The sequence below is a fragment of the Ambystoma mexicanum genome, chromosome 6q (assembly GCF_040938575.1).
Source record: "Ambystoma mexicanum isolate Mex_15411 chromosome 6q, UKY_AmexF1_1, whole genome shotgun sequence".
Lineage (NCBI taxonomy): Eukaryota > Metazoa > Chordata > Amphibia > Caudata > Ambystomatidae > Ambystoma > Ambystoma mexicanum.
Genome location: NC_090937.1, coordinates 929667440 through 929687946, shown reverse-complemented (window position 1 = coordinate 929687946; position 20507 = coordinate 929667440). Strand labels below are relative to the sequence as shown.

Below are 20507 nucleotides of genomic sequence, written 5' to 3'. Positions count from 1 at the left end.
CATCATTTTAAACAGAGCTGCCCTGCCCATTAACGTTAGGGGAAGCGATTGCCAGTGGGGGATATCTTTGATGAGTCTATCTAGCACGGGTTGTAGATTGAGTTGAAGAAATCTGTCTAGGGTCGGGCCAATGCGTATGCCGAGGTATGTGAACTCTCGGATACAGACTTGGTAGGGGCAGGTCTCTGGGATCGCAGCGTCACCGCCCTGGATCGGGAAGTAAATGGTTTTGAGTTTGTTCACCTTTAGGACGGCAAAATTCTGATATTCTTTGAGGGTGTGCGACACAATCGGACATGAGGTGACAGGATTACTGAGATATATAAAGAGGTTGTCTGCGTATAGCGAGAGCCAGTCTTCTCCTCCCCCAGGCCAGATGAATCCAGACTAGCTTTTGTTTGCTCTGAGTTCAATTGCTAGTGGCTCGATAGCGAGTAAGAATAGCAGGGGGGAGAGGGGGCATCCCTGTCTGGTTCCACCAATAGTCTAGAGGACTTGCCGTTCACCCTTACTGTTGCCTCTGGGGATGCGTATAGGAGTCTTACCCAGGAGATGAAGTTTTGCCCAAAGTTCATCCGGGCCAAAATTTCCCACAGGGCCTCCCACCCCACAGAGTCAAATGCTTTTTCAAAATCGACCGCATGGAGAGCCAGAGGACACAGTATTTCTGAGGCTTCTGCGTAGGTTCATGCGGGTGGATTTGTTGGGCATGAATCCACATTGGTCAGGGTGGATGAGGGACTCTATTACCTTGAGCAGTCTGTTAGCTAGCGCCCGGGCCAGGACTTTGGCCTCTTCATTAATCAGTGAGATGGGGCGGTAGGAGGCGCATTCTTCTGGAGGCTTCCCAAGTTTATGTATGACCACTATGCACGCTCTTCTGAGGTCTGGAGGAAGTGTGCCCTGCTCTTTGCTTCGGAGGAACATATGGCGCATGTGTCCCGTTAGTGTGTTGCCAAGGCTTTTCCAGGTCTCTGCTGGGAAACCGTTGGGGCCTGGGGTCTTCCCAGGTTGGAGTTGTGCGAGTGCTTCTTGGATTTCATTTTAGTTGAGATCAATGTCTAGGAGATCTGCTTGTTGTTTTGAGAGTCTCGGAACCTCGATCCGGTCGAGAAATTCAGAGGGATCAAGTGTGGGATTCTGAATGGTCGGGGTGTAGAGTTGTGCGTAGTAGGTGGCGAATGTTTTTACTATGTCAGAGTCTGCAGTTAGTAGATCCCTGTCAGGCGATCTGATGGCTCGCACGTACCCTTTGCTTAGCTCGAGTTTCTCCAACCAGGCCAGGGCTCTGTTTGCCTTGTCCCCTCGCTCATAGATTTGTCTTCGGACTAACCGGTCGGCTGTCTGTGCATTATCCAGGGCTACATTACTGAGGGCTTCTTGCGCGGTTATCAGGGCCTCCTTCGCGTCCTGGGTACCAAGCGTAAAAAGTTGTTCTTCGTACTCCGATACTCGTTCTTCGGCGTCCACGATCTTTTGGGTGTGTCGTTTGCGGTAGGCAGTAACCGCAGAGATGGCTTCTCCTAGAAAGACGGTTTTATATACCTCCCATATCGAGAGCAGGCATTCCACTGATCCTTCATTTATGTCAAAGTATTCCGTTGTCTTTTTTTCCAGTTCTTCTGCAATTTCGGGAAGCCACAGGTGATATGTGTTCAGGCGCCAGGTTGTGTCTGGGCAGTGACAGGCATTTTTCAAGGTTATGAGGAGTGGCGAATGGTCCGAGATGCCTCTCGGTAGAAATTTAGCAGAAATTAGCCTGTGGGACATGTTGCAGGGGATGAAGGCGTAATCGATTCTCGAGAATGTTTTGTACACACTGGAGTAGAACGAGAATCCAGCCTCGTTGTTGTGCAGTGATCGCCAGGTGACGGACAATTCCAGTGTCTCGACAAACGTTTACAGAGCAGTCGGAGCGAGTCAGGTTCCAGTTCTTTTGTGGGATCTGTCGATCGTGACTTCCATACTTCATTAAAATCCTCCCTAGGGCCCATAGGTCAGCGTCTTCTTCCAGGAGTATGTTCTGTAGTTCACCAAGGAGTTCCTTCGTGAGTGTGGGAGACGCGTAGACCGCAACAAGACCCCATCTTTCACCCCAGATGTTGGCAAGCAGCACTACAAATCGGGCCTGAGGGTCAGTCCGTACTTTCCTGTAGGGGTACACATTTATGAATAAGTATCATAGTGCTCCTGGCACCTTTTGTGAAACCAGCTTGATAAGTATGCGGATAGTTGGACCTTCTATAGAAGCCGTTGCCGGTTCCGATCAGGTGTGTTTCCATGAGGAGAGCTATATCTGATGAGTATCGGTTAAGATACTGAAGCACTAGTCTGCGTTTCAGGCTGGAGCCGAGGCCATTGACGTTCCAGGTCAGTATAGACTGTTTGTAGGTGTTTATCCTAGATGCATGGGTCTCATTTTGAAGCATCAAAAAGGATCCCGTGTCTTGGTAGTTTCTCCGGCCGTAGGTCATATGTTCTCGATCTTTGTTTGGTGTTTCCCACATCCGGGTCTATTGCTGCTAGTGGGTGCGTAGTGTGGGCCCGGGGTTCCTCGTGTATCTATTGTCGGGAGATGCCAGAAGACTGCCATGTAGTTGTGTAGCTTGTGCCTGAGTGTTGCGGGTATCTGGGGTCCAGTAGGTGAGTTGTTTATGCATCCTGCGCCGAAAGGGATGGATGTCTTGCCTTCTTGCTCTGTAGTTCCGGGTGCCAACTCCCATAAAACTCCCCCCACCCTGTACTTCCCTCCCAACTGGAAGCACCTGTTGCCCAAACATTGAACTTTTAACTGTGAAACTTCTTCGGGGTAACCCGGACCGGGGTGGTAACTTCACCACTTAGAGGGCGGCAGCCGCGGAATTAGAGTTGCCGTTGGATTGTGTTGCAAGTCGGGTTTGCGGTGTAGAGGCCTCATCCGTTCTCAGCGGTGGTATCGTCGGGGTGCTGTGGTCTTTCGGTGTCTGGGCTTGCAGGGGTTATGGAGGGTAACGGTTGTCTAGGTCTGGGTTTCTGTCCCAGTTGCGTGGGAGCTGAGCGTCGGGCTCCCGGACATTGAGAATTTGTGTTTAGAGCCATTCCCATGCCTCTTTAGGGTGGTAGAACAGGTGGGTGGAACCCTGGTGATAGACTTTAAATAATGCCAGAAAGAAGAGCGCATACTTAATCAACAAGGATTGAAGTTTCTTCTTCACAGAGTCGAACGACTGGCGGGCTTTTTGGACCTCTCTGGTGCAGTCTGAATAGAACCCAACTCGGTATCCGTTGGATGTGATTGGCCCCGAGGCCTGGGCCATCTGAAGAACAGCATCTCGGTCTCGAAAATTTAGAAGGCGTGCAATAATCGTTCTTGGCGGGGCTCCTGGGGTGGGTCGCCCAGTGGGGCCCGTTCAATGGAAAAGAATTTGGAGAATTTTTGGGGGGCAAAGATGTGGGCCAGCCAGTCTTCCAGGAAGAGTTCGACATAGGGCCCTCTTCCTTTTCCGGAATTCCGAGAATCCTGAGATTGTTACGTCGCGCTCTTCCCTCGCTGTCCTCAGCGCAATATTCGAGTTGGTCAAATTTCTTGGAAATAGCAGCTAATTGCTGTTCCAGTTGGCGAACTGTGTCTCTGTTCGATTCACCAACTCCCGACGATAGGTTACGCAGATCTTGGCGGAGGAGGGACATTTCTGTAGATAGCCCTCCAATTTTGAGTTCCAGAGACGATCTCGAATCCCCAATTGCTCTCATCAGGTCGGTCAGTGAGACAGGAAGGTCCAGGGTATCTGCTCTGGGTTCTTCTTCTTCCAGAGTTTGTGTCCCTGGTTGGGGAGGGGCCCCCACCTTGAAGAGGTCCATTTTGCTTTGTAGGGTTTGTCTTTTTGCTTTATCTTTGCCCATAGTGTCGGTCGGCAATCTCAGTGAGGCGGGGGGTCTGGGTAGGCGTTTTCAGCGTCTTGGATAGTGACAGGAGTTTTCCCCCTGTATGTCCAGTCCCTGTGCCGCCGGCTACTTCTCAGGGTGTCAATGAGGTCCTGTTTGGGTGCTTGAGGGTAGGTCCCTCACTCGTGGGTCACCAGTTATGCCTGGTTAGGCGTTGCGTGTGCTGTAGGGGTGTTCACTGTTGTGCGCAGTTGAGGGTAGTAGTCGCGGCTATAGGCTGCTTCTCTTTAGGTGGGAAGTGCCATTCCCCGCTCACCGGTGGTGTGGGTGGTCGGTGAGAGGCCCAGAGCAGATGAGGTCCCACTTTACTCTATTATTGTGAGCATGGGGGAAATGATTGCTTCCTTAGGTCCAGATGGGGGCTCAGCGGAGGGGGGAGGAGGGGACACGAGCCTCTAGCCTCCGTGCCAAGTGGCAGTGAAGTAATGAGGGCGCTTATTGATGTGCTGGGTGTGGGGGGGTCCACGGCTGCGCCACCCCGGCACCGAGGAGCAGGCCCCCGAGCAGCAGATAATTGTTTATATTCTGTGCGCAGAGCTCGCAGGGATCCATTATCCCTGGAGCCTGTTGCGGATGGAAGCGCAGCAGTATGTGTTGGCCCTCTGTAGCTGGAGTCCCGTTGAGGCTTGCTGATCTGCCCTGCACGGGGCACTGTGAGGGGGGGGTATGTTCCATTGTCCTGGGTGAGGACCGGGACCTTGGGTGGCGCTCTATGGCCTGTGAGTCACCCCCGTCTCTGGCCCAGTATGTTTTCCGCCCCCTTCCAGTCACCTGTAATGGTCCGTCATGATCGTTGCAGGGGCCTACGGTCTGGACAGGAGATCCGTGCCGTACCTTGTCTCTGGCCCACCGGCGGTTGGAGCAAATTTCTGGTCAGCGGACCTGTTTGTTGATGTGTCACTCGCGGGGTCGGCATGTGGGGGGGAGGTGGCCTCCCCAGCCGCTGATCTTCGGGCCTCCCGTGGGTGCTTGGGCTCGCCTCCCGTCGGGTGCGGGGGGGCCCCATGGTTGTCAGTGAGCGCTGCGTTTGATGCCCGCATAGTTTATAGCAGGCACCCTGCAGCAGCCCGCGCTGCGGCTTTCGTCTGGGCCCCGCCTCTCGGATTTCACCAGTGTTGGGAGGCTGTTGATGATCGGTCTATCTGCCAAAAAAATGGCGGTCGCTGCACCGCTCACGGCCGCCCGTCCGATTTACCCCTTCTGGGCTCCGTTTTTCATCGGGCTTGGAGGAGGCAATGCCCTGATGGTTCCGCCGCACTTTTCATCCCGATCCTGCGTTGTAAAGGTACAAACCACTATATCAGAACACCTAAAGGGAAAGTGGTTCATCTAAAGCCATATCGACTACCAGAAACCTGTAAACAGATAGTGATTGAGGCAGTCAACAAAATGTTGAAAGCCAACATTACTGAGCCTTCTTCAAGTCCATGGTACTCTCCTATTGTGTTGGTCACTAAACCTGACCGTTCCTGGAGATTCTGCATAGACTTCCGTCAAGTTCATTCCATCTCGGACATCAATGCCTATTCCATGCCAGGCATCGATGACCTAATTGATCAACTCGGAACAGCTACCTATCTAACCACCCTAGATTTAACAAAAGGTTACTGGCAAGTTCCCGTATATGGGCCAGATAAGGGAAAAAATGCGTTTTCAACGCCGTTAGGATTATTCCAGTTTAAAGTCCCCCCCTTTGGCCTGCAGGGTACGCCAGGCACTTTCCAAAGCCTCATGGATAGGATCCTACAACCCTATTCTGATATCTGTGGAGATTACATTGACAATATTGTCATTTATAGCAAGACTTGGAAGGACCACCTCTTCCATCTATATACCATCATGAAAGTCCTCAGGAACGCTGCCCTAACTCCTAATCCAGCTAAATGCAGATTGGCCTGATCAGCCATAAAATATCTTGTTTTTTTCGTAGGAAATGGGAACGTACAGCCCCAACATGAGAAGGTAAAAACTGTCTTAGATACACCAACCCCTAAGACCAAAAGAGACCTTAGAGCTTTGCTCGGGTTAATAGGATATTACTATAGTTTTATCCCCAACCTTTCGGACAAAACAGCCTGGCTAAAAGATAAACCTAAGAATGCCAAATCCCAGAAACTTAAGTGGAATGAGGAAGATGAGATATGCTATAACATTTTGAAACAGACTCTGTGCCAGAACCCAATCCTGAAGGTAGTTGACTTCTCAAAGGAGTTTGTGTTACAGACGGATGCTTCCCTTACATGGTTAGGAGCCATCCTGACCCAAATTTGCAACGGACTAGAAATTATAAATTACTCGCTGTAGTGACTAGCATACTCCTAGTCCATAGTCCCTGTTCCTCAATACTGTATGGGCGTCCCTCGCTATGGATGGGAGACAGAACCTTTTTCACCAGAAAAATCATCTTCCCCTTTAAATTTAGATGCGTTTGGGGGTGTGGCCCTGGAGCATGTGCTCCCCTTACTCCGCCAACCAGCGCCTCTCCACAGTCTCCCTTGATGCGTCCACAATATTAACATTGCCTAATGACACCAGTTTTATTAGGGGAGAGAATGGTGGGGCATATGGAGGAAAGGGGACTATGGACTAGGAGTATGTTAGTCACTACGGTGAGTAATTTATAATTACTCCTACGTCCCAACCCATTTCCTCCATACTGTATGGGCGGTTACAACTGAATATAGCCCAGAGGGAGAGTTGACCCTCTTAAGAAAACAAGTTGCTTAACACTGCCTGACCAAATGCTGCGTCCGACTTGGCGCTGGCATCCAAACAGTAGTGCTTGCAGAAGGCCAAGGGAGTAGTCCACATAGCCGCTTTGCTTATAACTTGCCATGGAACGTGCCTTTGATAAGCTACCACTGTGGCTTTAGCTCTGATGGCATGAGCATGCATGTTTGCTGGCAATGGCATGTGCTGCACCTCATACGCCTCCTTGAGGGCCATAACCATCCACATTGCTATGGAAGCCTTGGAAGCCTGACAGCCTGGTTTTGATCCCCCAAAGGTGACGAATAGGTCGTCTGATTTGCGGAAGCTCTTTGTTCTGTCCAGGTAGAATCTTAGAGCCTGTCTGACATCTAGACAGTGCAGTACCCTCTTGGCGTCATCCGTAGAGTCTGCGAAGAAAGTTTATATCACTATCTCCTCATTTGCCATGGCCACAGGAGAAGGACCACTAGCTCCATCATCTAAAGGGTCCAGGTGGACCCAGTCTTGGTGCCTTTGGCGCCAGGCTCATGAGAAAGTGTGCTCTGCACACTTTATTTCTGGGACACGTGTTATTTCCTCCCCAGCAGGTTCCCCACATGCATCCAGGCCGGGCGTGGCCATAGGGAAACATTGGGGTGCACATGCAGCATCCTCTGGGAGTGGCAAGGTAGGGCCACAAGGCGGAGCCAAGGGGGCGTGGCTGGGACCAGGCTATTTAAGCCTACCCCGCCCGCATGCAAGTGCTTCGCGTTAGTCTGCTTCTTGCAGCTTAACGCTCACCACCCCCTGAAGCGTTCTTACCCGATTCCAGCAATACCTTCGCTTGAAGCGCAGCTTACCTGACTCCAGCACATCATCTTCAGGGCGCACCTTACCTGACTCCTGCAAAACCATCGCTTGAAGCACAGTTTATCTGACTCCTGCAATCCCATCGCCTGCAGCGCATCTTACCTGATTCCATCAGTCATCGCAGTCGAGGCGCATCCTCACCTGTTCTGGGAATCTAGCTACGCGGGAGCTCCTCTTGCCCAGCATCCTCGCGGATCCATCCATCCAGTAACCGCCCGCAGGTCTTCGGATAGCTGCCTCTTGTCAGACGTCGCCAGGCCATCCCTGCAGGAGAAAAGGACAAACAAGGTTAGAAACTACATAAAGACTTTACGCTAGGTCGCGCACTACACAACACTTGCGCTTGACTCAAACCCCAACTTACCTTCTACTGGGGACCTCTTAAATTCCTCTGGCACCCATATGGGCTCGCTCCCAACACCTCAACTCCGCCGGGCCTTCATCACACCTATTGGGGAGAAGAAAAGACATTACAAGGGTTACGGACAATAATCACGGAAAAAAGACATTGTAAAAGTATACGGACAATAATCATTTTTAAGGAACACTTACCTTTGAAGTGGATCAGCCACAGCCCATCTGGGCTGCCACACACACGGACCAGTGAAGTAAATAGGTCCATTAAAGGCGCCCCTGCAGTTGAGAAGCAGGACGGAGAGTCATCCTCATAAATAAACAGGTGAGACTATATGGGTAGATGCATGCTCACCTCATTCTGGGAAGAAGGGTTTGAGGGAAAGCACAGTCCAACCACAACATTCCCACTGCCTCTCGTATTCTCTCAGGGGCAGCGTCAACAACCAACACAGTCCACACTACAGAAGCTGGGGAAGAAATCTGATCCAGGGGAGCCAAGTCCAGGGAGGGCTACAACCGTGCCCCAATGCCCCCCCAGAGACATGGTGAGCGTAACATCATTAAGGTGAAAAGAGGAGACGACCTTAGGTAAGAATGCAGTGTGTGTTCTGAGCACCACCTTGTCCTTATGAAATGTAGTATATGGCTCTGAAGCCACTAGTGCCTGGATCTCACTGAATTGGCATGCCGAGGTAAGGCCCACTGGGAGGGCTGTCTTAATGGTTACTAGCGCAAGGTCCACGGACGCCATCAGCTCAAATGATTTATGCACCAGGGCGCCCAGGACCACATTGAGGTCGCACAGCGAGTGCGGTTTATTCATAGGTCGATATATCCTAGTCAGGCCTACTAAATGCCTCTTAACCACCGGATTCGAGGATGAGAATACCTCCTCCTGAGAGCTCTTGTAAGCTCCAATGGCCGCCAGATAAGTGCGGCATGTGTCTACTTGCACACCTACGTGTGCAAGGTGTGCAGAGAAGGAGAGCATGTCGTCCAACGTGCAAGTCAAAGGATCAATTTCCTTTGATTCTGCCCAGTGACAGAACCTGGTCCACTTGCTTTTGTACTGGCTCCTGGTGGCAATACTCCTAGCCCCTTGTATAATGGCCAGGTTAGCCTGTGATAGGTGCAGATGCTTCAGGGAGACCTGTTCAGGCACCACGCTGCGAGGGCTAATTTCTGCGGGGATGGGTGGATGACTGTGCCCCCCTGCTGAGAGAGTAGGTGTGGTGGGCCCAGCGGGAGGTGAACGGGGGCCTGGTCCAATAGGCTGAGCAGCTCCGAGAACCAGGGTCTTGCTGGCCACCATGGGGCTATCAGGATGATCCGAAGGCCCCTCAACTGCCTGATCCTGCAGATGACCCGTGCACCAGGGGAGTGGGGTAAAAAGCGTAAGCGGTCATGTTGTTCCACAGGATCTGCATTGCGTCGCCCAGCGAACCCCTGCCTTGCCCAAGGCAGGAGGCAAACTGGCGGCACCTCCTGTTGGTACTGGTGGTAAAGAGATCCACCTGCGGGTGACCCACCTGTTGAAGATCCCCTGAAGGACCTGCTTGTTCAACTGCTGTTCGTAGTTGTCTGCGCCCAGCCTGCTGAACCTGTTCGCCTCTAGGTTGGACTTCCCTGGGAGGTGGACTGCTGACAGGTGTATGTTGTTCATCAGAGCCCATTCCCAAATGTCGACCGCCAGTATGCAGAGGGGCGGGGACCGGGTGCCACCCTGCTTATTGATGTGATACATGCAGGTGGAGCTGTCTGTTTGAATGAGAATGGCCCTGCTGGTGATAATAGGTAGGAAGGCTTTGAGAGTAAGCCAGATAGCCATCATCGCTAGCTAGCTGATGTGCGCCAGCTGCTCCTGCTGGGACCATACCCCATGGATGCTGTGGCTGTCCAGGGTAGCTCCCCATCCCTCTCGGGATGAGGCTGTGGTAATGGTGACCGGAGGTGATGGTTGCCTGAAGGGCCTGCCTATCCACATGTTGTTGTCCGTACCTCACCAGATCAGATCCTGGTGGAGCTGTTGTGGTATGCTGACCTGTTCCACCGGCAAACCCTTCTCCTGGCTCCAGGAGGCCGAGAATTTTAGCTGCAGCCGCCTCATTTTGATCCTTGTATGTGGCACTGCAAGAAGACATGCAGCCATAACTACCACCACACCAAGGTCACTGCTCTGCTGAGAAAATGCCCAGTGGCCCTCTTGATGGCTGCGATCTTGTCCTCTGAGGGGAAGATCCTCTCAGAGCTCATGTCCCAGATAAGTCCCAGAAAGGTCAGGCTCTGTGTGGGCACCAAGTGTGACTTTTTTAGATTGATAGATAATCCCAGGTTGTATAGTGTATCCATGAGGGTGGATGTCGTATGTTGGACGGCCTCCGGAGATCGTGCCCTGACTAGCGTCGTCTAGATATGAGTAAATATGATGGCCTTGCGCCCTGAGTAGGGCTGCCACTGCGTTCATTAGCCTTGTAAAGACCCTGGGAGCTGAATTGAGTCCAAAGGGTGGAACCCTGTATTGAAAACCCATGATCCTGAACCTCAGGAAGGACTGATGGGGTTCCCAAATCGGGATCTGTAGGTAGGCATCCTTCAGATCCAAGGAGCACATCCAGTCTCCCGCACACAATGTCTCTGCTATGAAGGCTGCGGTAACCATCTTGAACATTTGAAGGAGGGAAAGGTTCAAGGTGGAAAGGTCTGACACAACTCTCAGGCCAGCCTGGTTCTTTTTGTGTATGGAGAAAATTTGTGAATAGAAGCCCATGCCCCGCTGTGAGGCCGGGATTTCCTCCACTGCCTGGCTTGCTACTAGCAAGTGTATTTCCACCAACAGAGTTGCTGTACCAATCTGCAGGAGCGGAGAGGAGGGAGGAGGAGGGTGAGGAATGGGGAGCGGGAAGCCCATGGATACTACTGAGATGATCCATGGGTCCGTGAACCTTGTCCACCAGTGCTGTTTCATGAAGGGCAAGTCTGCCCCCCACCGGAGACCCGTGGATCCGGATGGGCCTGTCATAATTTCTTCCCCTCTGAGGCTGGGGATGAGGATGAGGATGGGGACTGGAAAAACCCGGTTGCCTGGACCGGTTCTCCTAAAAGCCTCTGAAGCCGCCAAAGGACCGACCCTTGTCCGATCGCTGGTGAGTTTAGCTGTAGGTCTTAGAAGTGGACTTGGTGAGGATCCATAGAGATTTCGCTGTCTGCGATCTATTCTTTTTCTTATTGTGTTCCTCATCCGTTGTCGAATGTAACAGGTCCTCCACCTCAAAAGGCAGGTCTAGTATGCGTTCCTGCACATCTGGATTGAATTTTGTAGCCCTTATCCACGCCATCCTTCTCATGTCCATGGCAATCCAAATCGCCTGACCTGAAGTGTCACTGTGGGCCACCGTGGACTCCATTATGTCTTGTGCCACGATTTTGGCCTCAGCCAGCTTAGCCCTGAAGTGAGCTTGGCTGTGGGTAGGGAGTTCAGGGAGGAAATTGGCAATCTCCCGCCATAACTTCTGGTTGACAGCAGCCAACATGGCATCCGCGTTGACCTGGCGCAGATGGAGAGTGGCATTGGAATACATTTTCTTCCCAAACGCCTCCAAGATCTTTTCCTCCTTGCCCAGGAGTGCCGAAGTCAAAGTCGCCGAAGAAAATTGTGGCTTGGAGTACAGTGATGCTGCTGCTATCACTGAGTAATGTGGTTGGGGCTGCGCCGACAATAAGAGAGGGTCCCCTTCCGATTGCCTGTATTTAGCATAGAAACGCCTATTGGTAGGCTGGGTAGAGTGTGGTTTGAGTCACCCTTTCTTGGCAAGCGCAACTACGTCCTTCTGAAGTGGGAACCTCAGCCAGCACCCCTGCCTCCAGTTGCTCCACCTGTGACTGCGGGATTCCTAGCACTCAGCCAGGCCCGCAAACCGCTTGTGAAAAGCTTAGGCTGATAATGAAGTGTCCGGGTCCTCCTCCTCGTCTGTGTCCACTCTTATGTCCTGCGGGTCCGGGGGAGACGGAGGAGTGCTGGGCACAGGCAGCAGTAGCATGCTAATTATCAGTGCCGGAGGCTGCTGAGGTGGCAGCGCTGGGAATGCCGTGACTGGTACAGGCATGGGGGCCGGAGCTGCCATGACTGGTACAGGCATGGGGGCCGGGGACAGAGCTGGACCCAGGGGCGGTGTGGCCGTGGGTATTTGCGGCTGAGCAGGAGGGAGCATGTCCCTGAACACGTCACTAAGGATGGCACCCATCTGTAGTGATCTCAAGAGTGCGAGGAACTTCTGGAAGAACCTGTATTCACAGGTCGGAGGAGTGCCTGATGGTATAGGCATAAGGGTCGGGCCCTGAGGCTGCTGTGTCCTGCGTGTGCCCTGTCTAGCGGCATAGGGCAAAGTATACCTGCATCGCCAAGTGGATGGACAGGATGTGGACCAAGTGACAGGGGTTGACAGAAGGGAAAAAGTGTCGGGTGAGCCGCCATTTTGTCTGGCCTGGCTGCCATTTTGTTTCTTTGCGTGCTTGCATCGTGGAACTTGCTGAGCTGGGACCAGCTTCTACCAGTGTGCTGAGCAGTGGTGGATGAGGCCTACCCTGCACCTCAGATCAGGGCCTGGTAGGCAGAGTGCCCTTAGCTGTGGTGCCGGTAGTGCTGCGTATAGGTGCCCCATCAGACATGTGTCCGGTGTTAGGGCCTAGCCACTCGGGTTGGGACCCGGTAATAAAGCCTTGCGCCCCCTCAGCGGTAGCCCCTTGGCCTGGTGGCTGGTAGCTGGAGCAACCTCAGTGATGTTGCTGGTTTTAGGACCTGATGGTTCCCTCCAGCTTGGGCGCTTCCCTGGGAAGGAGTCACCCTTGCAGGGTGCGGAGGAGAACAGGGCACCTACCTTGGGCCTGGTCTTCTTCTTCACGAGTGCTTTGAGGTCCTTTGGAGGCGATCTTCCGAAGAGCTCACGCCATCTGTCTAGTCGGTTTTTGAGCATGTGTGGAGTCAAGGTATTGCACGCTGTACAGCCGTCCCAGCTGTTGTCTGGGACAAAGCACCGGAGGCAGAGGGCATGGGGGACAGACGTTGGTAAGGGACCCTCGCAGGTTGGACACCTGCTGAAGGCCGTCATCGTCGACATTCGCCGGGGAGGAGTGTGGTGTCAGAGGACAAAGCAGGACCTAGTAATTGAAAATAAAAAAGAAGACAAGAATACTTCTCTGGGGAAGTGCGCGTGGAATTACTAGGCCACAGGCCTAACCCAGGAGCGCTGGTGAAAGCAGTCCATTCCCGTCGACACAGAAAAGAGTACTTCGGAGTGGCGCTGGTGGGCAGAGTCAGGGGAGTGCATGCTTCCAAGGCGGCGCCCCCGCACCCATCTAAATTTAAACTGGAAGATGATTTTTCTGGTGAAAAAGGTTCTGTCTCCCGTCCCTAGCAAGGGACGCCCATGCAGTATGAAGCAAAGGGGACAGGACGTAGGAGTACGTCCTATATTAAATGCCAGTCGCAAGTTGTTACCATGTGAAAAAAAAACACTCTGTGGTAGAACTAGAGGCCCTAGCCATCAAATGAGCCATTATCCATCTCAGGTACTACCTATTAGGACGAAAGTTCACAGTGGTCACGACCACTCACCCCTAGTTTGGATTAGCCAACATAAAGACTCCAACCCTCAGGTCATGCAATGGTTTCTAGACCTACAACCCTATTGTTTTTCATGGTGGAACACTGAAAAGGAAAAGACCAGGGAAATGTAGATTTTCTTTCCCGGTTCCCCTGCGAAGCAAATGTGGCTAGGATGGGTATGTGAGAAACCCGAAGGTGTCTCCATAGCTAGTCTCCGGGGATCTGTCATCCAAGTGGTCAGGACACGCCCATCGCTATTGGATCCAGTTCCTGGGGGAGGACCAGTGAAGGAGGATCACCTGGATAAGGTGTCCTTGGGGAGTGGACCTGGGACACCGATGGGTGAGACGCGGTATCCCCCTTCTTTCAACACCTTTTCCCCCTCCTACCACGTAGGATATTCTGAAACACTGCCCCCCCTTTTCCAAAACGGACACTTTCACACACCACAAACAAAGGACTAACACCCGAGCCGTTTACCTAACATGACCCAATACAAGGGCCATGCATGGTCAGGCAATTGACCAGAATCATGCCCATCTAACAGCCCTTTCCCTATCCCACAGGGAAACAATGTGGAGCACAAAAGCACACTACGAGCAAGGCAGACCGCACGAGACAGCTATTTAGACATGGAAGTTCAAGAGGAGGAGAAAGGTGGCAAATAGCGAGAAGCTGACAAGGAGAGACACAACCTTGCCCTTTTCGACCCAGACCCGCGTAACCTCCACAGAAGTAATCGTAAGACCGCGGACAATAAATCAAGTGTGTTGCAGCAGATGTCAATGGTACACAGAGACGCTGAAAAGCAGGACCAAGTCAGGCGTCTGCTACCGTGGTACCAGCCTTGACTCCAAATAAGCTGAAAAGCCAAGCGGTTCGTGAGAGCCGGTGAGTTGAGGGGAGAAACAATAAAAACCGAACTGTGTTGAACGAAAACTGCTAAATAGCAACGTAAGGGAAGTTCAAATAACTGATAAAATGAAGGGGAGACCAGCTGCAGAGGGATCCGGCACCACGTGGGTGCTTATTCGAGAGACTCTGGTTAATTCTGTGTTTGTTGAAACTGCGCATACTGGGCTGAGGGCTTTGTGACGGCTGCAAATGAAGTGTCAAAGTGGTCATACAGGGGTCTTGCAAAATCCTCTGTACATTCGAAAGACTGACTGACAGTGAAGGGGCGAAGCCTGAAATCCCTATGAACTTAGTGTTGACAGAAGTGAACCCGATTGGGGGAAGTCCACAGTGAACTGTTTAGTAAATGTTGGCAAGATTGAACCCGGCACAGGGTTGCTGACAGAAAGGGACTAAGCCTGAAAAATTGTTTAAAAAGACATTAAGATTCGTGAATCAAAGAAAAGCCATAGTGAACCCGAAAGTAGGAGGCTGAAGATTGAGAAAGGTCTGTGTCGGAAGAGGAGGACCTAGAGGTGGGCCATTATCACTCTAACTACCATGTAAAACAAACCTTTCTTTTGTTATTTTCTGACCCTCAAAGGCAAGAGACTTTTTGCATGAAAGTAAAATTGGCCATCGAGGTTCTTCAAGGTTAAGAGTGGAACTGTTGTCTCGTGCTGGGAAAGCTTGAGAAGTGTGCTGTGCTCAGAGGTTCCACCTTATCCCGTGCTTAAAACGAGGGTAAGGGAGACCCCGGCTATTGCATTATGACAATTTATTTGTGAACACTTCTTTCTTTCTTATGAAACCTGTCCCACACTCTTTTTTGTAATGAGCGTAAGGACTGGCAATAGGTTTTTCTTAGTAAAGGCCCTTTTATTTGACACAATGCCACTAGGACTGCCTTATTTTCATTTGATGGTTAAAGCTTGCTCCCATCTTAGATTTAGGTTTAGATTAGGCGTTTATCTCACCCACTTTTGCAGTTTAATAAACACCCTTGAACTGTGATCACTTGCGTCTGTCTTTACTGTTGCCACCGCGATTTCCTTAAAATATATACATCAATAAATAACACACTGTGTACTCAGGCAACACTATCCTAATAATTGTAAATACATACACATATATGTGGTACAACAATATACTTTAGAGTCAATGTATTACAGCCCAGTCCAAATATGCTCAATAATGCTCTGCTTCTTTTTCTACAGGGCCCACTACCACAAAGTACCTGGGAAGCCACAGAAGAATAGGATCCAAGAAGAATCTGGGACCCCTGGATGATTCCTGAGGCTGGAAGATGCTTTTCCTCAGTACCTTGGGTGCCTTAGCAGGTGAAGTGTCAGAGTTTCTTGGCTTTACTCAATGAGATCCCCGAGGACGGACCCCCTTTGGAAGAAGGAGTCACTGGGTTGTCGATGTCGAGAAGAAGAAAGGAAGCAAACATTGCTGTAAAGGCAGTACTTTCGGTCTGCAGTACTTTCGGTCTTCGCAGTGGTCTCCATTGGTGGGTTGTTACTCCAGCTGTGGGTATCCCATGAAGGTGAAACTTGCTGTGGACCTCGACAAGGCCAGGCTGAAGAGGATAAGACCCTTGGTTGCCTTGGATGACTTTCGGTGGCAACAGGTGCAGTGGTAGAGGTAGGTGTCGGGTTTTAGGATTTCGCAGTTTACTGCCTTTCAGTTCTTCTGTGCTACAGCTGCAACACAGACCTTAGGATGGCTTCTGGCGACCTAGACACGACCAATGGACTGAACTGTGGACCCTTTCCAAGTCTGGACACTCGGCACATCTTCAGATTTTGGTTGTGGGAAACCCACTGGTGGACACTCCACTGCAGGCAGCAACCCTTGACCTTCTCCGGAGTGGACAAGTGGACAGATGTTGTGGCAGGAATTGCTCCTTGAAGGATTCTTTGATGATCTGGAATTTTTGGAGCTACGGGCGTCAAGCAGGGAACCCTCTCTTCTGGGCTATACTTAACAACCTGGCTTCCAGCGGTCACAAACACTCCTCGGGACCCTGCATGACACAGATGAACTTCTTGGCTTCAAGATGTTCAGTCAATCTTCCTCTAGACCCACGAAGATCCATTCTGCAAACTGCAGGCACACAGGACTGGCATCCTGGACACTTCGGGTGAAGAGCAGCAGGTGCAAGATGTTCTCTCATAGCATGGGAAGAAGCGCCTGTCCAGGTCCTCTCTGGTTCAGTCCTTGAGTGAGCACAGCAGCTTTCGGATTGCTTGAAGATTTGCAGCCGCAGACTTCTTCCTCTAGCTGGATTCGGGATGCAAGCTTAAGATGACTTCAGGGTTTCTGTTACATCTTCTGACAAAGAGGTGAGCGTGAGGCCCACTGTTATACAAAACACTACCCATTGACTCAGGCTGAGCCAGGATCAGCCGGCCGGTTACACACAAGTACATTCATGCAGGCAGCACCAGGCCTCCAGATAAGGTGCGTATGAGGCCTTTTTACGCATGAAAATCTTGTAAATACGATAGCGTTATTATTTTCCTGTGTACATTTACACACAAGTTTAGAGCAGAGGGCAGTGCAAAGGTCACATTAGTTGACAGAAACCAGAAGGCTTGTTTTGATTTTTCAAAAAATAGTCCATAGGCGACCCTGTGCGAGAACAAACACAGCTAAATGACCTGTTCTTTGGGAAGATACCCACTCGAGAGTCCGCAGCCACACTTTAGCTCGCTGTACCTTTCACAGAAGGGAAATATCCATTTGCATATCAGTCTTTGTCCCGCCCACATGGGCAATCTAGCTTCAAAATGCTATGGCAATTCTCTTCTGAACAAGAGTACCAACAGCAACCCCTAAAGCGCCCCTCTTTGATTTGAGAACGAACACGGCTAAATGACCTGTTCTTTGGGATGGTACCCACTCAAGAGTCCGTTTAAGGGACTTAGGTTTAGTCACCCTAAGTTTCCTAGGGTCATCCAGACGGGGACCCTTGCTCACTGTGCTCAGAGAGGCACAGCTCCACCTCACTGATGAGGCCCAAAAAGGCTGAAACACGTGTACTGGGTTGCTGTTGGTACTCCTGTTCAGAAGAGAATTGCCATAGCATTTCGGTGCTGGACTGCCCATGTGGGCGGGGCAAATACTGATATGCAAATTAATATTTCCCTTCTGTGAAAGGTACAGTGAGCTAAAGTGTGGCTGATGACTCTTGAGTGGGTACCATCCCAAAGAACATGTCATGTATCCGTGTTCGTTCTCAAAAAGGGGCGCCTATGGATTATTTTTTTATTTTGTTTTGATTTTTATCCTCATGGATGTAATTGCAAGCCCTGGATAAAAGCCTCTGAAACAGAATGTATTTCTCTGAAGCCTTTCAAAAAATGAAACTGCACACTGTGATAAAATGAATGGTTTATTTCCATTCAGCTTCTGCTGTGTTGCTATTCATGGAGCAAACAGAAGCACTGTGCATATTTATTTTCCTAGCATTTTAGGATTATACAATTAATAAGATTGAAAACTAAGCTACAAATGAGAATTAATATTTTGTAACAAATTATGCTTTTTTCTAGTGAAAGCAAACCAGTATTGCACAATTGTATTTTTTCAGAGATCCCGTGCTGTGTGCATAATCATGCAGAGGCAGAACATTGTTACACTCATAATTTAATGTACACTCTAATTTTCAACTGTGTGTAAAATGATGAGTATGCACTGTCTAGTTTACATCCATTCAACCTTGCAGTCAATGGGGTGCATTACTATAAATGGTCAATGGCAGCAGAGGCTTTGCTCAAGGGTGAGTGATTGTCATTACACCAATCATAGGTTTTCTAGCCTCTCAAATCTTCAAGACTACAATCAAAATATCCAAAACCCGACTCACCAGGAAGTGCAAGCACTGCTCAAAAACAAACAAATGAAAGTTACATTTGTAATTGAAATAGAAACTCAGCAAAACCGGTCCCTGTGATAATCCAGATAGCTATTTAACTTTTTGTAGCGCTTCATACATGGTTCGTCCAACACCTAGGCACTGATTATTATACCTCAGTCGATACTCAGTTAACTGACCACTGAAGGATGTTAGCCAATAAGATATTTAAGCTGGTTGAGCACTCACTGCTGCAATATGTGCATGATCCGTAGGTTGCAAGTTCGAATCCTGGGAAGGCAAGCTCAGCATTTCATCCTTTCAAGGTCGATAAAGGAGTACAGACTTTGGTTTGGTGATAATTGTGATAAATATGTTCTATATACAGCGCTTTGCCAAAAGCGCTTTATAAATGACCATTTGACCATGAGATTAGATATAGAATTTAGCATGGAGTCCTTGCATCCCTGCACTGTTGTATCATAACATTGGCATACCATTAGGTAGTAAAAGCTCCAGGAAATGAGGACTTTCATTAAACCTTAAAAGACAATTCTGCTATCGAACCTCAAAACACACAATACAATTCATGCTTGCTTTACCATGTAATTGGCTAAGTTTTTGTGTTTTCAACATTTAAATATATACAGGAGAGATCAAATAACCAGACCTTAGAGAAATGATGAAAGGTGTATTCTGTCACAATGCAGAAAGTGCAGCATAGTAATGATTTTCATACAGTTTTTGCACACGTCGGCTGGATGTCACATACATTTTACTCTCTTGCAAAGGAGAAAAGTCATTTTTACTCTCTTAAAATCACATTTACTCTCAAAATTTTAAAATAGGGAGTCAAATACTCCCACCTCAAAATCTGGAGCGCTGGGCAACACCCAAACAGGCTCACAGGTATTCAGGCTATTCACCAGGAACCAGACACACAGAACACAGGATGTGGATTGGGGGTTACTTCAAGCCTTTCAGTGCACCACACTGCATTCCTTCCAGTTCAGTCAGGGCTAGCTCAGGCATTGTGTCACACAACCAAACAAGACACTCACAACACAGAATGCATATTGACGAATCACTCCATTCAGGTAGGCTCCACCCCACAAGCAGCCCCTGGTAAGGCTCCAGCCAGTTTGGCGAGGAGGCACCCCCAGAGTCATATATGGTCCTTCCACCCAACAAAACAACCATTCAGGGAAAGGGAACAGAGCCAGAGCTTCTCAGGACTTTGAGAAACAAGAGGGTAAGCCAAAGGGAACCAAGAGGCCACCAGTGGCCATCTTGCCGTTGTGTAGGAATCCATTATGATATGATATGATAGGTTATTTATAACACGCTTAATACCCAGAGGTTTCTAAGCGCGGACCCGGGAATCAAACCTGTGGTGCTCTGTGTCGTCTTGCTTCCAAAGCGAGCGTGTTGCCCCTGAGCTATCCTCCCGAGACAATCCTTCCGAGACATTGATTCCTATGGCAGGGCCTGGGTATCCCAAAAATGGAGGGTACCTAGAGCCACTGTCACATAAGCATGTAGCTGCCAACAACCCATACCCTGCTCTGTGGGCAACACACATATGCCCAAAAACATACACTAGGGGCACAGGGGTGTACCTCTACCCGTGGGTGCCCTTATGGTATCCCATGGGTCTTTGTTCACCAAGAACAAAGTGAAGAGCTGCACCGCCAGTGGTCCAAACTAGACTCCTGTGCAGAAAATAAGCAGAAAACACAGTTTAAGTAGGTATAGGACAAGGACAAGGAGGCCCTATCCCTCCAATGCATTTACAGCATCGCAGTCTGAGGAAGTCAGCAGGCACGATAGGTGCTTTGTATGTGGAAATGGTATTGCCCCAAATGCCTTGGGGAAAAAAATGCCAAATGCGCATTTACAGTGCATTCAGCATGAACAAAAATGCAGAATACAATTATAGCGAACAGGGGATGAGGGTTGCGGGGGTGGCCCCTGCTCCCCTTGTTCGCTATAATTGGTTCAGGGGTTGTGGGGGTGTCCCCCGCTTTCATAGGAAAATGCAGTGGAAAAAGAGTTTAGAAGAAAAAAAAGGACCCTGCGCGGGAAGTCCCGACCCACTTTAGGGTTAGGAAACCTCTGACACAGGGAGTTGGATGAATCGAGATTGGGGAGACAAAGTAAGGAAGCAGAGGAACAGGTAAGTACGGTACATGGGGTAGTGCGTAGGTGTAAATCGGGACCGGGTGATCAAAGGGATCAGTGCATATCTTATTAGTTTAATTTTTTTAAGTTTCTGGTTTCCCGTGTGTCGTTTTGTGATGCTATGTT

The 20507-nt window shown here is 50.0% G+C and overlaps 1 protein-coding gene across 3 annotated transcripts in view; it reads right to left on the bottom strand.

The window, feature by feature from the left end:
- WDR17 (WD repeat domain 17) overlaps window positions 1-20507 on the bottom strand; it is a 2439098-nt gene that overhangs the window by 71163 nt on the left and 2347428 nt on the right. The gene's annotated exons all lie outside the window — the stretch shown is intronic.